The sequence below is a fragment of the Typopeltis vanoorti genome, chromosome 15 (genome assembly GCF_054136105.1).
Source record: "Typopeltis vanoorti isolate ZY-2024b chromosome 15, IOZ_Tvanoo_1.0, whole genome shotgun sequence".
Taxonomy (NCBI): Eukaryota; Metazoa; Arthropoda; class Arachnida; order Uropygi; family Thelyphonidae; genus Typopeltis; species Typopeltis vanoorti.
This window is the reverse complement of record NC_143563.1, coordinates 18,759,070-18,778,155: the sequence shown is the minus strand read 5'-3', so window position 1 is coordinate 18,778,155 and position 19,086 is coordinate 18,759,070. Positions and strand designations below refer to the sequence as shown.

Below are 19,086 nucleotides of genomic sequence, written 5' to 3'. Positions count from 1 at the left end.
TCCAATAAACAGGATGTTAGAGGCCTAGTACATAGTCCTGAGGCATTCAAAAAAAAAAAAACCTTTACAAATCCATGCTGCCTATCACAGAGTATCATATTCCTATCCATTCTCGTTGCCTTGATTACACCTCGCTATTTCTACACTCAGGTGTCTGCATGTTAACCACCTCTCTGTCCATTCTCTTTGCTTCAGTTTATGTAATAGTTTTCTATGTCAAATGCCTTTGAAAATCCAAGCAAAATCATGATGTAGCGATTTCCTCTATCCAATTCCCTGGTCACTTTATCATAAAATGTGAATAAAATCCTAAGGCAGGACCTATCTTTTATAAACCCATGGTGAGTATCATATTCCTCTTCACCCATCCTGAATTTTACATAAAACAGGCAATTCAACTATTCCAAAACTTAAAGCACATTCTTGAGATACTAATTGGTCTAATTTGTTACTTCCAAATACAGTCCATCAGATACCTACAAGTCCTTTCATCCATCAAATGCAGTCAATACATCTATAAATTGACAATTCCTCCTGCACCATCTTCTCATCAGCAATCATGGTCCTTCTCAATTCCATCTTATCATATCAAGGGAGCAGTCTCAATTTTCACCATCTTGCTCTTCATTTTTGCTTCTTTTGGCAACTCTTTCATGTCTTCTCTCATTACATATTTCTGATCTTTCAAATCATTTGTGCTTGCCAAGGCAATCAACCCTTTCACTTCTCCCCATCTGCAATCTAATAGCTTTGCTAACATACTTGATATCCATACCCAGGATACATGCTTCATCACAAAGTACATCTCTTATCATGGGAAATCCATACAATAACCCTTTCCTTATTCCCAATTTTTTTCTTTCATTCTTTTCCCTTCATTTTTGTTTTCATTCTATCTTCTTCTGTGCTTCATCATCCACATTACCTTCAGTCATTATTGCTCGCTGCTTCCATTGCATTCTCTACAACACTTTTACTATCCTGCCTAACATTGTTAATATTAGTCACTTCATGCACTTTCAATATGCCACAAATTTTTTACTTGTTCATGAAACATTTCTTGCATTCTCTACCCACTCTCATTTTCATACCATAAACCATTCATTCTTGTCAACAAGTACGCTGAACACACATTGCACAAAATCTCTTCACGTTGAAATCATTAAACATGGATGTTGTTCATATCTGGTATTAAGGCCTGCTCTGTAACTTGTCATATTTTGATCTACCGTCTTCTCTGCAAATAGACCACTTTCTCTGGTCATCAGCCACTCACCATAGCATGTATTATATAGTGGATGGCTTCCTCTCTGAGCTTTTCTATGCAGGAGAGTGTCTCAGGGTTCATTTTATTGCCTATACATAAATGGCCAGCTCTCAATCACCAATAATCATATCCACAGCTTTGTTGAACATACATTCCATTTATCCTGCTCATTCAACAAACTATGCAGTGCACAAAAATCACAAGCGTCAAGATTTGTGACTTGCATCCTTACCGTCTAGACAAGAGAAGAATGCCCAGAGAAGAAACTGGAAACTAACCAAAAAGGGACATAAATTGACAGTTTTTTCTCAGTAGGCCTCTATGCCAGATCCAATCATCTAGTCTACTGCAGGTTCTAGGATCTTTAGGATTGCACAAAGAGACCATCAGGATATCAAGGTTGTAAATTAAGCATATCCTAAAAGCTTTATTTATAAGATAAAAAAGACAGATTTTGTACTTGGTTGTTTGAGAATTGTTCTAGAAAATTCGAAGTTGAAATGATTGCCTGCAAATGTACATGTTTTCTGGATGGGCTGCATGCTATGTGGGATAAAAATCCAAAGATTATTTTTAACTTAGCATTTCCATGGCAAAAATCATGCCACACAATTCCATATTATAATTCCTAAAATGTATTTGGACTTTTTTTTTTGCATGTTATGTGATACCTCCAGGGAGTCCCAGGACTCATTACTTAACTAAATACACCTCACCCTCTCCACTACTACTTAATTCTCCTACTACCATCAATGCCATCTACTGCCCACCATTACCAACAACAGTATTTTTTGTCTGTAAATTGCATGTGTTCTGAAGACCGATTTGTCTGTACACAGGATGAAAAACCAGAGTTTCCGGGGGGAAAAACCCTGCTACTTCCATATGAGATCAGCCAACTAATCTTCAACTGAAGAAGCCCATATAACAATTCCCCTCATCATGATGAGAATCAAACACAGGTCTTTTCCAATCAAAGGGCACAATGTTCTGCTGTTCTTCCAATTGTGCTACGAGGCACCAAAATTTTATCCGGCGGCTGCCAGGATGTTTAACAAACCATTTTTTGCACACTGTTAAACTGTATTCTGCAAGTGTTTTCAAAGTGCAACATCTAGTTTGGAAGGAAAAACCTTTCCACCTCTGTATGAGACCAGCTAATAACTTTAGCTGAATAGCTTTATAAGTTCCCCTTGGATTAACCATGAGGATTTCAGATTTTTTTTTTCAAATTCAGAGTATGCATAACTACTAGTTATGCTATGGAATAAAAATCTCCCGAAGAATCACTGCAACTTACCCACTGCTCTGCTAGAAAATTAGAAATCATACCTCAGATGTTACACACTTGAATACTTGGAGAGTTGAAATCTGAGAAATGGGGTGGATTACTGATTTTACCACCATCTTTCTGAAGTCACTCAATAGCATTTGGGTATGTTCACATGACTTCATTCAACCTCCTATTAAAAGTACAGCCACTGGTTTTCACTTAAGCAGGCCGTTCACAACCTTAACAAAAAAAACTACATCAGATGATCCTCCAGTTTGTATACTTTCTTTGAAATATTTCGATGAAACAGGAAAGGATTTCTCATTTTCTGACTAAGCAGCAGTGGTGAGCTATGGAAATTTTAACAAAGGGCTCGCTCACATCGTCAAGCAGAAAAAAAAAAAAAGCCGTATTTCACACAAAAACTTTTATTAATACAGCTTGTGTGCAAATTCCAATCAAAAAGTATGAGAGGGCAATCAACCTCTAAAGGCTATCATTTTTAAACAAATATTTCATGATCTAAACATGAAATATTTGCACAATCAACTGTTGATTTATCTTACATAAGAAAAACATTTTTTAACTATCAAAATACAATAAGAATGAAATCTTTTATCTTTTATAAAACATTCGATTGGCTACTGGTTTTACCATACCACTGGCTACCAGAAGGGAGAAGGGTAAAGATAGCGCATGCGCTTATTATATTTTCAAACTTGGGTGCATTCATTATAGAGGAGTTGAAACAATAATTCCAAATAATCTATACACTGCTGAAGAGACTAATTTTTGTTAGGTTACCGTATGAGTTTGTCGTTTAATGTGTTTCAAAAAAAATTTTTTTTTGTGAAAAATAAAAAAGTAAACAAGAACAAGGGGCTCGCAAATTTGAGAAAAAATTAACAAAGGGCTCACACGAGCCCCTTATAGCTCACCACTGCTAAGCAGTATATATTAAATATTACCACAGAAGTTTACTTTTGATGTTTTAACAAATTGGATCTACATATTTTGTTCTACATTCCACATCCTTAGTGAGTGGAAACATGGAGAAGAAAGTTATTCTTTATATGGTCTTGATAGGACCATCTGAACTACTGTCAGATTCAGTTGACAGGGAACTCTAAGAATTATTATGTAACACCTCGAAGGAGTTCAAAGACTCATCGAGGGAGGGAACCTACTCTACAACTCTCTGCCTCCACCAACTACAGCGAACTGCCATTACCATTATCACGTACACCAAACGCAATCTACTGACCACTAGTATTTTTTGTCTGTAAATTGCATGTGTTCAAGATTTGTTCTATTTGTCTGTATGCAGGATGAAAGAGTTTCTGGGAGAAAAAAACCCTGCTATCTCACCTTCAATTGAAAAAAAACCATAAAGATTCCTCTCATGATGACGATGACTTAGGCCTTTTCCAATTGAAGGGCATAATGCACCATTGTTCTTCCAATTGCGCTATGGAGGCGCTTAAAAGAGAATTACCCTTGGTGGGACTTGCACCCCCAACAATCCCTGGTTTAAGAGGCTGATGCCTTATCCATTAAGCCACAGGGAATAAGGAAGTGGTGGAGAGGATTCAGGCCAGTTACTATCTTTGCTTCTGTGTAATGCTTGCTATGATGTTAGATTGAAGGTTGGTAGGTTTCATAGTATGGTTGACAGAAAAGAGAATCAAATAAATTGTTAACACACAACTTTAGCACTCAAAAAAGCACAGGCTCAGAGAATTTAAAGGTTTAATTTTTCTGTTAGATGAAATACAAAGAGGTAAAGTTAATAAAGTACATCACTGACTTTCTAGTCAAAACACATTCATATTTCTTTTACAGTCATTTACTGTACACTTACACAAAATCAGACTTCTAAGTCCATATATATATATATATTTCACAATCATTAAGACTATTTTATTTGACCTTACAAAAGTCACCTATTTACATCAGTAAGTCTTAAAAAATATTACTATAAAATGTTAATATTCTTAAGTAAATATCCTGTGATGGACTTCTTTTTCTCCTACCTCACTAATGGAAATGGTACAAATTTTTCTCCTGAAAGGGAGATAAATGTCCGAAGAGCACAAAATACTGTGATTCTGCCAGCAGATATAAATGTAGGCACTATTTCAGCATTGAATAAAATAATCAAAATATTGATGGAGCATCAGAATACTGATAAAACATTACAAAGAGATGATAAGTACACTATATATACAAAATATATGCATGTCCTCTAAAAGTCATGCACTGTTCTATGAAATGAAACATCTGTAAATGAAATGCTTTGTCTTCTTTTCCAAGTTCTTTTCAGAGGCATGCCAGTGCCTCACCTTCAAAAAACTACAGCCTCATAATTATCAGTCATATTAATATATTGGCAAACTGAATTCAGTGCAAAGAGATACACCTACTACATTTGAAACCATTTAGGATATCAAGGTAAGAGCAATCTGAGTTAAGTTGCTGTCAGTTGATCGAATGGTTACATAATGCAATGAATGCCACATTCAATCCTTAACTACATATGACCGTTTTTATATAATTAAGGCAGGAAAATAGCTGGAAACAAAAGTAACATAATAAGTGGACATGCCAAATCAAAAAGCTCTGTTAAATAGTTGAGTTAATAAAATTCTAAGGCACATTCAAGTATTCATTTATTGATTTTTGTCATAAAATACTCAAGAGATATTAAAATTCAAGGCTAAGATTTATAAAAAAAAATTAGTTAAAAATTTAACAGTTAGTATAAAGAGGATGGAAAGGCAATGGACTGGTGTAAATGCAATAACTTTTGCACAGACTGCAGTAAAAGCAGCTTCAGTCAATGCTACGTACGTATGTTGTTTTTTTTTTAGTTAAAAAAAAAAGGACATTTTTTCATAGGTAAACTGAATCTTTTTTCATAAAACTATCATACTCTTGTTACAATGTAAAATTTAATAGTTACTGTTCGTTGCTATTATTTTTGCCCTATCATCTTGTTTTCTAAGATCCTTCCTCTCCTAAAAACTTTCTATAGTTCATAGGAGAATGACAGATAACATTTCTTTCTCATGTAGAAGTATTCAGTAAAACATTAATGATTAATGTTTTAACACTAGTATCAGTAATTTTTAAGTCGGGGAACTTAATCTCACAATATGCCTAAAAATCAAAACAATTACATATCAGCTTCCCAATTTTTTTTAGCTGCAGAGTATTTCTTGCAAAAATTATCTCTTCCATACAGTGTATTAAATGAAATAAATATTTCATTACTGTTTTAACGAGCTAGGAATAACTTTTGAAATTAAGTATGGTACTTTGTGATCAGCTAAGGATCATTACAAGCTCCATGAAATATTCTTCCTCAGATGTTAAATGTTATTCTAGAACTCATTTCTGTTACAAAAATCTGATCTAAGAATGCTTATTTTAGGACTTAGTTTTGCATTCTTGTTTTCATCTATAATTTGCCTTAGTGTAAGCATACAAAACTGTGGATAAATCAACTTCGCAACTTACTTTTGGTATGTTTTAAGCAGCTGACATCATCACACATTGCTATAAGTAGTCATTTAAAAAAAAAAAAAACAATTAGTGAGAATAGTTTCACAGAGATGTTCTGACCTTGACTGAGAATTCTTAAGTAGGTATACAGTTCATAATACTTCCACGAGTCCAACTACATGTGAGAAAGTCATTTTTACACACATACACACAAAAAAACTGCTATATCACTATATTTTACCTATTGTGATTTCACACTGCTATTAGCTCCCCCCCCCCTCTGGGAATACACTCACATGCAATTATCTCAAATAATTACACATGGTTTTCAACATTCAACCCATATTTAAAGATTTCTTTTTTTGTAATATAGAACAATTACTGCTTTCAAAATTAAAATAATATACAAAATTACTTAACACTTCAAGCAATTCTTATTAGAATTGCTTTATTTCATACTGTTTTTTTTCTTTGTAGCAAACTTCCCCCAAAACATAAGGAAATTTCAATAGTCATTGGTTAAAAAACATTGTAGAAAATATGATTCAAGAGTATTAATCATATAATTATATGATTAATATATAAATGATCAAACTTGTGACAACTAACTTGGCATCCAATGTCAGAAATAAAGATAGTTACATTCATCAGACCTTGAAAATTTATAGTCCAACTAAACATTTCTCTCATGTTGTGAGGTTTGATGTTTCCTTCTATCTTTCAATATTAGAAATGTACTTTTTAACAAAGTTATATAAGCAAAACAAACAAACAAAAAAAAGTAATCAGCAAGTAGAATTAGAGAGAACTAGGGGGGGGGGAAGTGAAATATGATATGTAGAGATTATAAATTTTCTTAAGCAAAAAATTATGTTATAAAAATATCCATAATAAAAACAAAATGAATATCAATTTTTTTTCTAATAAAAAAGAATAATACATGCAGGTCAGATATTTATGCATCTTTGAATCCCATGGAGATGCTCGATATTAATAAAATTTAAAAAAAAAATTTGAAGTGAATTATACTCAGAAAATTATTATAAAGTGTAGGTTTTTAAAGTACTTAGCAATCAGCTTGAAAATTTGTGCTTCTTGAAAGTGACAGTCAATTTTTGTTTCTAGATAAAAAGAAATGGAATATCCACTTGGTATACCGTGTACCAAGTGGATATCAAAAATAAATAAAAGAAATACTTATTTATGCAACCAAACTGATGTTCAGAAGCACATCCCAGCAAAAGGTCATAACAGCAGTATGTTTAGATCTGGCTCCGACATCAAATTGCAACCCAGTTTGATTAGATTTAGAAGCAGAATTTAATGAATTATAAAGAAATTATGAGAGTCAACACACATGTTAATAATGATAATAGTTAGATTGGGCTATTCTTGTTATATAACTTACTTGAATGTTTTGCATTTCAAGTAATTTCTTATGAGGCTGAATATTTTTTATTCAGCCTCATAAGAAATTACCTTAAGAAATTACCATATACCTTACTAGTTACTAGGAGAAATGGCTTCCATGTTTTTTTATTATATTTACATGTGTGAGTAAAAGTGCTGTTGTATATATGTAACAAAGAACACACACAATTGCACAAACAATTAAATCTATTGTAAGATTTCTAGGATGTGTGAATGGCATGAATGAGATGATGGCTACTGACATCACCTATAAAGCTATTTCATTCTTCCTTTAAGCTTTTCTGATGGCAAAGCTTATACTAATTTGTGATCATGTCCTTAGCACTAATAAAAAATACTGGGAGTATCAAAATGAAATTGCCAACAGACACACACAAATCCTGTTTTTTGTGAAAAAAATTTAGAACAAAGCCAAATTTTTAGAAATGCTCAATAACATTCCATGATGACTAAGGAGCTAGTTCAACCATCAACTTTGACAAATGCAAAACATTTCTGTTCAAAAGTATTACAATGAATTAAATATCCTAATCATGCTATACCTATCAACAAAATATTTAGTGCAGAATGAAACACCCACATTTCATAAAAGATCTGCTCACTTAAATAGATTGATGATGGTTTAATATTATTTACGTATTTTTTTCTCATATTTTTTGTTTTCTATCATTAAACAAGTTTAATATTTGTCATTTGTTTGATAAAAATGAACAGGTTTATTATGCATATACATGCCATAACTTGAAATTAAGGTAATTGCCCATAAGTTGTTAAAATGTCACAGTCAGATGAGGTATGCATTCAGTAAATAAAAAAAAAAAAACTTCAAGAAAACTTTCAAATCACCAAAATCTGGGGCAATTTATGTGCTGTTGCAGCACATTAAAATTATGCTAACAGCAGTGATAAAGAAAATACTTTACTGGATAAATGAGATGAGGGCATAAGGACTTTAATTTCATAATTCTAAGTTAATAATGTAACTTCATTCCCTTCAGATATGCTTCTTGACATGTGGTTAATTTTGACTTGTCATTTTTATTAGAGCAGAACATGTGTGTGTGTGTGTGTGTGTGTGTGTGTGTGTGTGTGTGTGTGTGTGTGTGTGTGTGTGTAGTGGGGGAGGAAAAAACATTTCTACAGCCTACATGACTGGTGCCAGGAAGGGCAGCTAGTTATAAAATTTACCGATTGTGACAACTTGGCTTTAGGAGGGGTTAAATGGTTGAGGTCAATATCCATAAGTTCAGATTTTGCTATCTTAAATTTTGATTCACTGATCATAAAAAAGGTGGCCATTCAATTCTTAGATGATACCCCCATTACTCAGGAGATATGCCTACTCTTCATAGTCTAAATATCAGAATTAATTAATTCCTTTTGTAATCATCCACAAGATGACACAATTTATAATGGTTTACAAGTTTGAATCCATGGTATATAATTTATCTGTATACTGCCAGATGGTCCAAAAGCTGTATAAAAAAAACTCGTGGTCGGTTATCAGTAACTACAAAAGATTATGAATCAAATGAATGAAAGATAAATAGTTCTTCCTGCTGATTAAATTTTCTCAAACCTTTCTACAACAGAATACAGAAAGGTTTTGAGAAAATTTAGAGAAAACAGCAAAGTAATAATAATAATGGTTAAGTGCTTGCTGGATTTCTGTTCAGTTACAACATAAAAATATACATAAATTTAATGGAAAGAACATACAATGAGGAAGTCTTAATGGCTATGTTATTGTTGAGATATACATTGATATCTCTTCACACTAGTTCAGGACACAGGAGTATGCTGAGAATTTAAAATAGGAGGTGATGATCATTTAAGTTGAGTGATAAAAATGAGTACCATACTGAGAAGAAAATGTACCAAGATTTTAAATCTGTCAGAAACCTAATATGTGAAAGGTTGATGGAGCAGATGATATCTGGCCAAAAATGCTCAAATATGAAAGTGTAAGAGTTTCAGAGTGGCTTCACTGCATAAATAAGTAGATCTAGTCAGAAAATCAAATTCCCAAATAAAATCAAAAATCAAAGTCCCATAGTACTTAAAAAAAAAAAAAAAGGGGGGAATAAAACTGAATTGAAGACTTTTACTACAGGAAGTCTGTAAGACTAGAGAAATAATTTGTTAAGGTGAATTTCTTTCAGAATGGAACTGTATCTTTTGAAATTTGGTTAGGATTTTCACTAGCTTCTTATAGTCAATGAGTTTATGTCAACAGTGTTACAATAGTGCGCGACTGAACAGAAGAATTTTCTTATTAAGTTTTAAATTAAAGATGCTAAGAAGTTATATTCTTGGCTGAATCCTTTATCCCAGTGTAAGCAAATAAAGTTTGCATGCAAAGTATCTTCACAACTGAGCTACTTTGTGTGTGTGTGTGTGTGTGTGTGTGTGTGTGTGTGTGTGTGTGTGTGTGTGTGTGTGTGTGTGTAGGATAACGACTTCACATCAATTACCTTCGTATTCCATAATGCAAAGCACACATCCTTCTGGATGTCTATAATGCTATGCATTATGGGAAGAATCACTACCCAGACTAGTTTCAACTTTTATTGACATCTCATCAGTGAGAGCCAGACCCAGAAGAAATACTAAAGGTATTCCTTCTGGGTCTGTAAAAGGTATACAATGAAGGTATACACAAGTAGTGAAAAAAAAAAAACTTTCAAAAACTTACTAAGTTCCAGGTAAAATTTATATAAGCATACACGAGAACGAACACATTGAACGTGTTCTTTCATTCAAGTCAAATGAGAGTTATCAGGATAACATTTTTACTCTATGAAAAATAGTTCAGAAATCATGAATATAACAAGGATAGGCATTCAAGTTATTTAAGTTTCAATATAATTCAAAAAGGCAATATGATATGTATGAAGAGAAAAGCTCTTCAAAATGCTACAATTATGTAGTGTAAATGGGACTAACTTTAAGTCAACAGTTAGAAGTGCAAGATGTATGGGAAGATTTAATGAATCTGGTGTAATGTAAGAGTGCATGCTATACAGCACTATTATCCATTATCTAGATTGATCGTGTTATAAAGGAAAGTGGCATTAAACTGATATCAAAACTGGAGATATGTATAGAATTCTACACTCTTAAATAATTTTCATGATATGAAATCAGAAATAAGACTAAAAACAGAAACATGCAGATAAAAAAAACATCAACTGTATTCTTAATATTTAATCTATTTAGCTGCAATTTTAGAGAAAAGGATAAATTAAATATAGAAACAGGTAACAGAATAAGCAAAATATGGTAGGGAACTACCGAATAAGTTTCTATGAAATAAGAAAATTAGTCACAATACTAAATCAGAAGCATACAAGACAATGTTCAAACCAATTTAAGCTTATGGGTCTGAGAGTTGGGTTGGAAAAGAAACTGGATCAAAGACTAACATCAAAACTTGAGTTCTGAGAAAAATTAGGGGATATAAAAAAAGATGACATCATTGGCAGAACTACATGAAAAATGAAAATATTAGGAAGGAATTTGACTTCATTAGCATTCAAGAATATATGAACAGAGCTAATCTAACTAGCATGGAAAGCAGAATGGGAGAAGAAAGGTTAAAGCAAAACAGGCACACGAAGGCAGGATAACAAGAAAATGACCCAGAAGCACACCAAGATCTAGGTGAACTAATACAGTTAGAAGTGCCTTATAAAGCTGAAATGCAATTGTACAATTTTAAAAGCATGAAATCAAGCTGACTGATCTAGAAGGAAATTGTTGACTGGAAATTAATAATCATAAAACTTATTCCCACAGTACTATCACAATATTCTGCACAATCCTTGATGGTATATATATCTAGAACAGATGATGAGCACTAGCATCCAGCAAATGGTGAACAAATGCTAGAATGGCCATGTGGAAATTCTGAATGGAATTTTGGGAAGAGAAACAAAAATCACTTCGATGATGGATAGAAATTAAAAACAACTTGAAAGATGTAATTTAGAATGCATTTTAAAATCTTCCCCCAAAATCTTAACAGATGTCAGCCATTTTTAAAAATAAAAATTAGGGAAAAAAAAAACATTGTATGTAAAGAGCTAAAATTTGTATCTGAAAATTTAACTTACAGTCAAAAATGCCCCTTCCCCCATTTCATTTGGTAAAATGCATAATTCTGTTTGAACTTCCCAAACTTATTCCTTTCCTAAGTTTCTACAAGCACACAAATAGCAATGTAATATCGGATACCTTAAATTATCATGTTTTTAATAATTTTTGAATGATAAAATATAATGCTCTTGTACAGAAGAAAGTAATTCATTCTTAAAAACAAAAACATACATCAAAATGTTACTTCAAAGAAATGCTGAAATCATTATGTTCAACATTTGTGTGAAGCTATACTTAGGATTTTTAAAAAATAAAAGTAAAAATGCTAGAAGACAGTATTAAGATCTTAAAATCTTAGTATGCTAGTAGTCGTAACATAATAATGTAATTGTAGTTGTATAATTTGCTTGTTCTGCGATCTTGAGCATGACAGATTAACATTTGTACTACTGCTAAATTATTCAAAAGATTTACCTATTGGAATTTTTTCCCCCTTTTATGTAAACATTTCAAAAGGTCTTTCAAGTTAATATTAACTATTAAAAGATTATTCAATGCAACAACTAGTTTTCAAAACTTTCATTCTACAACTAGCCAGTCTGTATATTCAAAAAATAGCCTAACATTTATTCTAAATATAAATATTTAAGAGAAATTTCTCATGAGACCATTCAGAAAATGTGAATGTTACTACACATACACACACAAACACCAACATGCAGAGACTCCTAAGTGTTAAAAATAGAACACACTGTCTGAAAAAAAACTTAATGATTAGCAGATTTATGATTATACTCTCCTACAACATTATGTCATTAAGCATTCAAAGATAAATGACATGCACTGCTATCAAACTTTAAGTAGTAAAATACAAACTATGGAATGTATGTATGTATATAAATATATTATATACAATACTAGAGCACATTCATAATAGGCAATACTCACGATAAACTATTCTGGTTAAAAAAAATATATTCATGTGTAAATGGCTACTTTTAACAAAAACATTCTTTGTGATTTAATATATAACAGTACACAGCAATACAGTGTTATACAGAGTTCATATGTAGAGAGACAAGGGAAAAACCGTTTGAGCAAAATTATTTTGCTGAAAGCAAAGGTGAATACAAGTAAGAAAAATATACAGGTGCTCATTCATTTAAGTGTCCAACTGAATTTTTCTATTTATAAATTAAATAGATTATATTACAAACAAAGAACTTTGCTCATCCATTCTTTTCCCCTCCCTTCAGAAACAGTAAGCATGCTAAAATGCATGCCAGTAATATAAAGGCTCTGCATGTAAAAATGACCAAGAGGACAGATAAATAAACATACTGATACTATGTAAATGTCTCTAGATTCAGTGGGATGACAACACTACAAGTGATCACACATCTCAGATATCAAAAAGTTAAAATCTGTGTCAAATGTACAATCAAATGTAAAAAAAAAAAACTTCTTTTTTTTAATCTAAGAACTTAATCCTGTTAATATATTTACAGTGTTTGTTTGGTAAGTTCATTACATTATCACTCTAGTAAACACAGCACATCTTGTGCAAACAGTAGCTAGTTTGGTTCTATATTGCACAAGTAACTTTCAACTCTGGCTGGAAGCAATATCTGTTCTCCAACTTTTACAGGCAAACCTGAAAAAGAAAGCAGTTATGTTTCATTTGAACTTTTGGCTGTTTTTAAATTGTTATCAAATCATACTTAAAATCCCAGTCAATTGTATGGAGGCAATGTGATATGGCTAAAACTGTGTTTTAGCCATATCACATTGTTTATTTATGTGGGATTATTTATGTATCAGATTATTTATGTGGGATTCTGTGTGATATGGCTAAAACAATGGATGTGTTTCAAACGATTTGTTTTGTGGGTGGGAGAGAGGGCAAGAACAAAAAAAACTAAAGTTTGTCGGGGGAGAAGAAACACATTTTTTTTTTTTTTTAAATGTAGGATTAGCTAAGTTAAATAAGCCTCAGAAGAAAAGGCTTCTAAAATTATGTGTTGGTGATAATACATGACTTCACATCAAACTATGTCATAGATGTATCACAAAAATAGTGGTAGAATTTTGGGGTTGTGCAGTTCCAATAGGATAACATAATAATAACCCACTATACTTCAGACCTTTAAAACTCAGGATTTGCCCAGATTGGCTTTCATAACCATAATTTTAAGATAAAGTTTATATTCTAAAGTTTAAAGTTTCAAATAAATATTCGTGTGTGTAAATTGCATATGTTCTCCTGGACAGTTTGTGTGGCTGTGGGATAAAAACCACAAATTTCTGTGAGGAAAACCCTACCACTTCTATAGGAAACCAATTAACTCGCTTTCAACTGAAAATCCCTGATAAAAGTTCAAGATAGATTTGAATTTAGGTTTTTCCAACTCAAAGGCTTTATCAAAATCATCTAGGGTACAAACCTGAAATACTCAAAAAATATTGTTATTGAATTATGATCAATGTTTTGCTTAAGTATAATGTGAGATACATTAAACAGACTGATATTGGATTAAAATTAAAAAAAGAATCATAATATCAATATATAAGAATGTCATCAACCCCTCAATAGGAAAGGATGTGCAAGATGACTATGACCTATGCAGAGATGAGCAAAAACAATTTCTTCTATGCACTCTCTATGCATACTAGACTAATATTATTTAATTTCAGGTTTTATCTGAGAATTTGTTATTATTCACTTTTTTTTTTTTTTTTTTTTTTTTTTTTACAATGTTCACCACTGGGATATGTTTTCATTTTTTTTTTTATCTGCCTGTAGTGTGTACAGGACAGGCAAAGATAGAGATCTTATAAGGCAGCATTTTCCAAAATGCATACTGCATTTTGGGAAATGCAGTATGGGTTTGGGAGTACGAGATTTTTTTTTTTTTTTTGCTTTTATATTTTTGTCACTATATTGCCACAGACAAGCACAAATATATTCTATAATTAATTTTTCAATAACTAAAAAAATCTAAAGTTACAATAAAATATGTATTGAATGACCTCCATTAGGACTTTGAATGACCTCCATATGGTTAATGGCTCGATTACATTCTGCCATATGGTTCAAATGTTTGCATTAAGTTTAAATTCAATGGTTCAAACCAAGCCATCAGAACTCTTAAATTTCATTCACTTAATTAAACTTGTTTTTATTACTGAAAATTTTAATTTGAGAATTTTTGTTTCTACTGTATGTAGATTGGATTCATGTAACTAAAAATATATTCAATAATTAAAAATTGTTTCCTGCATTTGTAATTTATTATATAGCACATGATAAAATAAACATTTTAGAATTATTAGTGTTTGAATGAAATATTATAACTTCACCCATATTGCTTTTACTTAGTGGTGCTGTTAGTAAAATTTTAAACGGAGTGTGTGGGCACTGGAAGTTTGGAAACTGTTATATAGGATATTGTGACTGGAGCATCTGCAGCCTCATTTCCCTTGATCCCTAAGCAGCTTGTGATCTAATATAAGCAAATGTCCAATTGGAGCCTATTATTTGAAAGAACAAATGATAGATCCCAGAGAGTAGTGGATGTGGATAATATACATTTCTTAATGCTTGTATAGAATTTAGTGAATATGTAAATAATGAGCCTTCCATAGTATTTCATGTTTATATAATGTAACATGGCTCTATAGCAATCCCCATAACAAACTCTGATTTCAAATTATCTATATAGATAGAGCAACATATTGATTTTATAGCTATGTTTTTTTTTTTTTTTTTTTTTTTAAAGGCTATCAGTAGAAAGCTGGAGAGGAGGGTGAGGTTGTACTGTTTTGCCTAACATAAAGAGAAGCAGCATGATGGAATTAGGATTTGTCAATTCCAGACACTTTGTAATCTTTGGGAATCAGAAACAGGTAATTGTAGTTACCAAGAATTACTCCAAATTTTATTTTATTGATTTAATATTCAAATATGAATTTCTGTATTTATTCTAGTCAAGAAATGATATAATAATGAATTGCATATTCTAATAAATAGAAAAATAGTAAAATTAATTAGTAATAGATATTAAAAAAATAAGGCTCAAAGTCAAATGAAAAAATAAAAAATTATAAAATAAATTATTATATTGGTATAGTGTATGGATGGATAATACTATACATCTGTTGGAAACACGGAGTTCAAGATTAACATCAAAGAAATTTTAAAGTGATAACTAATACTATAAACAAAACTAATATCAAAATTTAACATTTACATTATTGTTTAAATATAATTTTAAAAATAGCATTATGTGCTTGGTCCAATGAATTTTGTTAGCTGCAAATAACGCTGAAGTAGAAATATTTCTTTCAATTTGGATGGAAGCTTGAAGTAAGTCAACTCAAAAGAAATTAAAACATTGACCCAAAATGAAAGAAATGACTATGATTGTATTTGTCCATCAATCACTTTAGATCCAAGGAGGCCCTGCCATTTCCATTTTAAAATATCTTCTCTTATAAGAAAAGAAACAAGTGTTGAATATATTCTTTATTTTGTTTTGCAGACTGAAAGCATGGCTCTCTCCATTTTATTTTACACTCAAACTCAGTGTTTAATTTCGTTGGACATTCTGTCAAGTATTTGTTTGGTTATTGGCCAAGTCTCTGATCCATATGTCACTAAGAGTTTTGCTCTATCTTTAGTGTTGATGAAGATTTTGGAAAAAAAAGTTGGTAAGAGCTTGCATCCAGAAATGGATTGACAGAGAATCTATATTTTGCAATGATAGGATACAATGGCCCATCATTCTTCCAACTGCACTATGCAGACACTTTTGTTAAATTTTCTAATCCAACTTAGAACCAAACATTGCTATATTATTCAGATGATCATTGTATAATAAAATAAATATTTTCATGTCTTATTTATTTTTTAAAACTCCACAAAAAGAGTAGGTGACATTTCTAATGCCTTGGCTTTTCAGCCTTTTTTTAGATACTGATATATCACATCACTATTGACAACTGCATTTTGCCCAATGCTAACTAGATTAAGGGACAAGAATATAGCAGTCTGCCAATGATACTAAGTGATTTTACTACAGAAATTATCAATAAATTCAGTAAAGATAAAGTTTCCTTCCCTCCAGATTTAATAAAGGCAACTGGTCATTACGTCATTATAATAATGAAACATGCAAAAAAAGAAAATAGCATCTTGCACTTTTGACATGTATATTGAAATTATTTCTTGGAGAATATTCAAAGAGGGAACTAATATCTCCACAAGTACAATCTCTTATAAAATAATTGAAACTGTGTTTCCACCTTTTACAATTTGATTACAATGTATTCAAGCAACATCACTCAATTTCTCCTTAATTGTATTCATCCCCTACATGTCTTTTTTCCTTTCATTTTATGCATCGAATGCACTTAATTCCAATAAAATGTTTCTCAGGTTTCATGTTCAGGTATTTCCACTTGTTACTGACTTAACTTTCTCCTTTTCAATGCCATTTAAGATTTGGATATACTGATCCAGATTTTATTTGTCATTCATGAGAATTTTCTGATTCTTCAGAATGGGCACAAGCCATTCTGTTCTTTAACTACTTGCTAACAGAAAAATCTAAACATGTGCTCACACACCCTTGCTAACCATACCCTTTCAACTTCCAGAGGACAATTTCCTTGTTCTTTGCACTTCTAGATGCTTTCACATTACACACTGAAAGATTTTCAACCACTTTCAACCAATAACAACCTTCTACCAGTTTGTAGGTCTCTACTATTTCACTTCTCTGCCCACTTTAATCTATCTTCATACCAATATTCTATAACTTCATTTTTACAAATCAATGTCCATCTCTGCACAGTTATCCCTGTTGTTATTTTACCAACTTTGGGACATTGTCCTGGAGACCCACAACCTCATTAGTTTCCTACAGCAAAATCTCAGTGATATAGTATTCCTGATGGAATATTTTAAATCATAATTCATAACTTTGTATTTGGGCAGTATTAAGCAGACATCCATTATAACTTCTCTATAAATCACCAGTCTATTCAGATTCTCTTGTAGGCACATATTGGAAAAGGTCTTTATCGTTGCAACTTATTATAACTGAGGGGAGGGGAACTTCCATCACATATTATATTTAATAAATTCAACAGCGATTGTCTCCCACGACAGAATGCAGTGGTATATTTCAGTTTGCATAAGAATGCAAAACCTTAGCAATGAAAAAAAGCATCTAAGAAAAATATATATGTCTCATACACTGGTGTCCAAAATCAAAGGACAAACACTATTTCTGAAGATTACAACTGCAAATTCAGATGAATCAGCTTGGGGAAATTTGGATAACTGATGATTATGAGTAGAAAGCAAGTACACATTCAAATTTTCGAATTGCATACAAAGGGGTTCAAAGTGGTAACACTGAACAGAATAAAAGACAAAAAGCTGCACTAAGTGAATTGTGTTTGAAGGAAGCTCTTTTTGTGAAGGAAAGAAGTTGCAAACTTGCATGTCTTGTAATGTCTCAAAGACAATCATCTAGATGATTTCATGTGAGAAAGAATTATTGGAAAAAAGGCTGCAGAATTACTGATCTTGCCACAGAGTGGAATGTCCCTTTTACTGTTTAGGTTATAACAGTAAAAGGTATTCAATGCATCATGGCAGGTCAGATTGCAAGTCAGCTCCATTCAAGCACAGGCAAGTGGCTAGCACAACAAACTGTGGCAAGACATCTGCAACAAGTAGGCCTATATGCCCAAAGGCCTGTAGTCTGCATCTCTTTATCTACAGCTCATCATTGAGCATGTTTTCAGTAGTATCCATAAAAATTGGACAAATCACAAATGGGGGTAATGCACTATTTGCAGATGACAGCTGTTTTAGTCTTTCCTCCAATTTAGACAACACTCGATCAGCATGAAAGTGGTTCTGATTACCATCACAAGAATGTCCTTGAAAGGAATAGATATGGCAGTGTTGGGGATCATGGTGTGAGGAAGGATTATATCATCCATGATGCTGTAGGCAAAGAATTCATTTTTATGGATGACAATACCATACCACATCATATGGATAGATACTTCTGGAGACTGAGGATATTAATCAAATCAAGTGGCCATCATGCTCCAAAGATCTCAATCCCATAGAACACATTTGGGATGCAATAGAAAGATGCATAGTTGGTCAAAATATCCCTCCAGAAAATAAACAAGGCTTGTTTTCTGGAGAGAGATTTTAGAGAGATTTCAATATGGAATATGTCCATCCCAAACTGCAGTGCATCTCTCACAATGTCATACCATGATTAGCACCAAGGGATTCAGGAGTTCTTGAGGCAAAATCATGGTATGACATTGTGAGAGATGCACTGCAGTTTGGGATGGACATATTCCATATTCAAATCTCTCTCTCTCTCTCTGCATAATTTTCTTTGAGCATTGTACATTAATTTCCTAACTAATAAATTTGTAACTTTTGCCAAAAATGTACTGCGATTTGCATGAAATTTAT

At 32.2% G+C, this 19,086-nt stretch overlaps 1 protein-coding gene and 1 long non-coding RNA gene across 2 annotated transcripts in view; both read right to left on the bottom strand.

The window, feature by feature from the left end:
* Positions 1-4,272: 4,272 nt before the first annotated feature.
* LOC150098434 (uncharacterized) lies at positions 4,273-12,414 on the bottom strand. Its single transcript, XR_016549495.1, has 2 exons — positions 7,524-12,414; positions 4,273-7,479 (listed from the first exon to the last, which is right to left on the bottom strand). It is a non-coding gene; the product is annotated as an uncharacterized LOC150098434 (long non-coding RNA).
* Positions 12,415-12,555: 141 nt separating this feature from the next.
* Positions 12,556-19,086, bottom strand: part of LOC150098432 (uncharacterized) — a 126,031-nt gene continuing 119,500 nt past the window's right edge. Inside the window, exon 4 of the mRNA XM_090405040.1 lies at positions 12,556-13,227. The gene's annotated coding sequence lies outside the window, so the exon portion shown is untranslated. The remainder of the gene's footprint in view (positions 13,228-19,086) is intronic.